Source organism: Bison bison, unplaced genomic scaffold (assembly GCF_000754665.1).
Source record: "Bison bison bison isolate TAMUID 2011002044 unplaced genomic scaffold, Bison_UMD1.0 scf7180017864188, whole genome shotgun sequence".
In the NCBI taxonomy this organism is placed as follows: domain Eukaryota; kingdom Metazoa; phylum Chordata; class Mammalia; order Artiodactyla; family Bovidae; genus Bison; species Bison bison.
In genome coordinates, this window is record NW_011494760.1 from 1,041,364 (window position 1) to 1,046,723 (window position 5,360).

Genomic DNA, 5,360 nt, shown 5'->3' on the forward strand with positions numbered 1-5,360 from the left:
ATCACTGTTTTAGCTTGAATTGACCAATCTGGATTTAGCTTGGGAACCCCAAAGCTGTCAACCTGTGGACGCTTAGAAAGGCAGGTTCCCTGTGCTGTGCTGTGCTCTCTGCCTCTCACAGGTCACACACACCTACCTGTGTGACCCCTGCTGTGTGCCAGATTCTATGACTAATAAGCTTTTCAGATTCTATGAGTAATAAACTTGTCTATTTCTCTGGTGAAAGGTGGCTTACCCTAGGACACTGCTGGGATCTACTTAACTAGTTAATCTAACAAATTACAACCCATGTCCTTTGATGTAAACTTACTAAAAATGATTTTTAAATTTCTGAAATGAATGTAGATGAGGATTATTCACAGAAATAAAAATTGTGCAGCTCCATATTCTATAATCTATATGTGAAAGGAATCTATTATATATAGTTGTGTTAAAGAAAATAAGTTTTTTCCAAATCCTTTCATTTTTAAATTTGGCACTGAATGAATTTGGCCACAGAGAGATGTTTCAAGTATTTTATCACCTAATCATGAGTATTTTTTTTTTAAACATAAAAATATATTGAATCTGTCTGAAATGCCTTTGATAGTGAAAAAAAAAGAGCAGTTCAGATTCTACTTTACCCCTTTTGTCTTGTACTCTTACTTTCTCACGCTTCTTCAATGTAAATTTCATTGGGATACTTTAAAATTTTTTTACATTGATATACTTATCTCTAAGTCTTTCCTTTTAGTCCTATAATCTCCACTTCCTTTTAGACTGCATTCACTTTCAGTCAGCTATTTGATTTTCATGCTCAAAATCTCTGAGGTGAATGGATTTTTCATATTTCACAATGTGATATTGTATCAAGGCATTCTCAGCCTAAAATCACATTTTCCATTTTAAGTGCATGATACTGTAAGTGACCAGATAATTTCCCAAATATTATTTTTTTAATCCCTTAAGATATTAATCATTTTCAAATGTCCATTCCTCCTTTTGGTCTCTGTTCAAGTTTTATTGTGACTTACCTAACCTGCTGTTGGCCATAAATTAATTTTATATTGTTTTCACAGAAGGGGAAAAAAGGGTCAAAGATGTAGCATTTAAAGTCAGTATCTTTGTTACTAATATAGACAGAAAAGTAATACAGAAGAAAACAAATCTACTTAATTTTATGATATCAGATTTAGACCAGAAGTTGAGAGTTTCGCTCATATAATTATTACTCATCACCTTGGAGTTCTGACTCCTGGTTCTTGTTGATGTTTTAAATCCTGCTACTTACAAACCTGAAGTGTTAAGAAGACTTTAAACTGGACAAAAATATTTTTAAAAAGAGATTAATTGGTGTACTGTCTGTGTCACATATTAAGATAATTTGTGCCTTTTAGGTCTTAGAGCTGTTTTACAATTCTGTACAGTGTAGAAAACTGTTAATAATACAAATAAGTTTTGTTCACAGAAATTCTAGGCAGTTGTGTCTAGTGGAATGCATCTATAATTGCCTTGTGGATAGACGGATTTTTGCACATATTTATAAATTGTCATTTCAGCATTCCTTTACTGCATACAAATGTGGGGATTTTAAAATTGTGTTTGACCTAGCTGTAAAACCTACTGGTTTCTCTATTAATGCATCAACCAGTCAGTTCAGTCATTCAGTTGTGTCTGACTCTTTGTGACCCCACGGACTACAGCACACCAGGCCTCTCTGTCCATCACCAACTCCCGGAGCATGCTCAAACTCATGTCCATTGCGTTGGTGATGCCATCTCATCCTCTGTTGTCCCTTTCTCCTCTCGCCTTCAATCTTTCCCAATATCAGGATCTTTTCCAATGAATTGGTTCTTCACATCAGGTGGTCAAAGTATTGGAGTTTCAGCTTCAACATCAGTCCTGCCAATGAACATGCAAGACTGATTTTCTTTAGAATGGACTGCTTAGATCTCCTTGCTCTCCGAGGGACTCTCAAGAGTCTTCTCCAACACCACAGTTCAAAAGCATCAATTCTTCAGCGCTCAGCTTTCTTTATAGTCCAACTCTTACATCTATACATGACTACAAGAAAAACGATAGCTTTGACTAGATGGACCTTTGTTGTCAAACTAATGTCTCTGCTTTTTAATATGCTGTCCAGGTTGGCCATACCTTTTCTTCCAAGGAGCAAGCGTCTTTTAATTTCATGGCTGTAGTCACCATCTTCAGTGCTGTTGGCAAGTTAAATAAAATCATTGACATGTTTATTTTATATTTGTGTGATATTCATGATTATGATCTCTTTTTAAAATTATCATTTAAAAGACAGTGAAGATATATAATACATCAAATAACATTAAGACAAATAGACTTGACCTAAGGAAACACATTAGCCGAGCACTGTTTAAACTTCCTCTGTAATTCAGCTTCTAAGTTTTTCCTTCTTCTAGAGTTCTCTACTCTATGCCAAAAGATAAGCAAATCTCAACCCTACCACAATTAGGGAGAGCAACTTCAGGCACTTTCAACATTCTGAATGTGTGTGTGTGTGTGTGTGTGTGTGCGCGCGTGCGCATGCATGCACGCAGCTATGTGTGCTTTTAGATATTATTGAAAATTATCAGGAGAGGATAAAAGAGTACTTGGTAACACATATCCCGATAGCACAATTTAATAAAACCTCAGTATACTTTTCTGTCTTTGCCAAGATTCACTATTGAAAACCTTCTAAGGAGTTATCTTTCCTTTCTTATCCTTCTCCAAAAGCAATCAGCTTTGCCCGAGAATTTTCTGTCTTCACCTACATCAAATGCCTAATGCCTCCAGCATTTGTTTTTTGTTTTGTTTTTGTTTTTTTGGTAGCTGCTTTGTTCAGCCAGAAACTTTGGAGCCGGTCCAATCTCCAGACTTTGGAAGCTGCCTGATTCCACTGAGACCTTATGTAAGCATCTTCTAACAGAGTCAATGTTTATCCTAGTGCTAGAATTCATTATAGTTTACAGAAATTAACTTTATACAGATTCATTCTTAGTGTTTATGACATTTACTGCATTATTCATGCCGATAGCTTTTACTGCAGAAGCTACATAAATACAGGTTACTCTCTAGGTTTGAAGAAATAATTTCCATAAACAAAAGAATATTGCCAAACTAATATTTAACATTTATATTTTTCATAAGGACATTTACATTGATTATTTTTATAAAATTCAATAGAACACTTTGATTTAGTGATTGAAGGATGTCATCAAGAAATCATTGGTCTTCTTTCCTTTGCTCTACTATCTCCCTCATTACATTAAATCTCCAAGATTTGCCATTTCTGGCTTTCAAACATCTCATAAACACTATTCATCCTCTCAATTATCTATGTCATTGGACTAAATCAGGCCACCTGGATTTATGTTACCTGGTCTATAACTGGGGCTTCAGTGGTAAACGATTCTTGATGGTAAAGAATCTGACCACAATGCAGGAGACTTGGGTTCAATCGCTAGGTCAGGAAGATCCCCTGGAGAAGGAAATGGAAACCCACTCCAGCATTCTTGCCTAAGAAATGCCATGAACAGAGGAGGCTGGCAAACTACAGTCCATGGGGTCACAAAGTGGTGGACATGACTGAGCGACTAACATTTTCACATTCACTCCTATAATGTCTCCCTTACTCTTCACTTTCTCTTGCTAATTATTTTCCAGATCTTGACTTCTAAAACACATGGTCCAGTCCTAGTGTTATATATATGGTCATTCTGGTCCTCCCTTCCAACTATTTCAGAATTATATCTAATACTCAACTGTTTTTAGAGTTTTCTCCAGTCAACTCAACACGGGACCATTTCATATCAGCCAGATCAGGATGTGGGTCCCCCACTTATGAAGTGGTCTTCATACAATAAGTTAAGCAATCTCAATGTTAACTTCAGCCATCTTTAATTTATGTTTTCTTATCTCATAAATTTACCTATCCTTTCTTAGAAGTTCTACCACCTAATGTGTCACTTGGGGTCCCAGAAAGCAAATATTGAACAGAAGTTAGATGTTCACTTGAGAGAGTTGGAAGGAGCAGGAAGAATGGACCAGAGAAGGTCACTGTACTTCATCAGAGATCAGAAACCTGTGAAAGGAAGAGGGATGAAAATGATTGTGCAGAAAGATGCTCAGACTGTGATACAGCTTTGACAAAGTACAAACAACCCAGTTAGGAACTCCAAAGCAAAGACTACCCATTAGAGGAGTGCTGCATTGAATAAAAATGACTGGACCATTACCTTCACCATACTGAGCCTGGACTTTGGCTACCCAGGTGGAGTGTGATCTCGGCTTGAAAAGTGAAATAGATCCAAAGGATGATAACAGCACTCACTGAAGTTGAGGAGCAGGTTCCTTGTTAAAGAAAAATCCCAGTGGCACACACTCTGGCACACACCAGGTGAGCTTCGACTTCTGTCCTGTATGATTTGGTGCATTGTATATTCACTCAAGGCTTCCTAGGTGGTGCTATTGGTAAAGAACTCAGCCTGCCGATGCACGAGACAAAAAGAGACACGGGTTTGATCCGTGGATGGGGAAGATCCCCTGGAGGATGGCATGTCAACTCATTCCAATATTCTTGCCTGGAGAATCCCATGGACAGAGGAGCATGGTGGGCTACAGTCCACAGGATCACACAGAGTCAGACACAACTGAAGCGACTTAGCATACACACTTGCATACATTCATTCTCCTGTGCTGCTCTGTTCTGCGTGGTTTTTGGCTCATGTCAGAGTTCTCTTTCTCAAGTTTAGATACAGTGTACTCCTACTAGTTCTAGAAATAGTCAGTTCTATCAAATAACTAGCTTTAATTCACTGGCATAATTACTTGTTTAATATTGAGAAACCAAGAATCAACCTTTAGGATGATAACATTAGCGTTTTAGTATGAAACTAAGTCAAACTATCCACTGATTACCTTCCAAAGGTAGGTAATTCTTTAACAAAGAACCTGCTCCTCAACTTCAGTGAGTGCTGTTATCATCCTGTGAATCTATTTCACTTTTCAAGCCGAGATCACACTCCACCTGGGTAGCCAAAGTCCAGGCTCAGGAGAAAGTAAAATGAAAACAATAAAAAAAAAAATACAACTATGGTATCTCTATGTAGTAAAGTGTAATATAGTTCAAACACTTCATGTCCAACATTATATGTCTTATATTCTCAAGCTCCTTTATATAGAAATATTGTACTTCCCAACCATCAAAACCACGCTTGGTTGTATTTGGTCATACGGCTTACTTTAGCTAGTAAAATACAAGAGAAAGTGATAGGACAGATCCTTGAAAAAACATTTTAAAAGCTATCACAGTTTCACTATTACACTTTACATAATATATATATAATATATTATATTACATATATAAT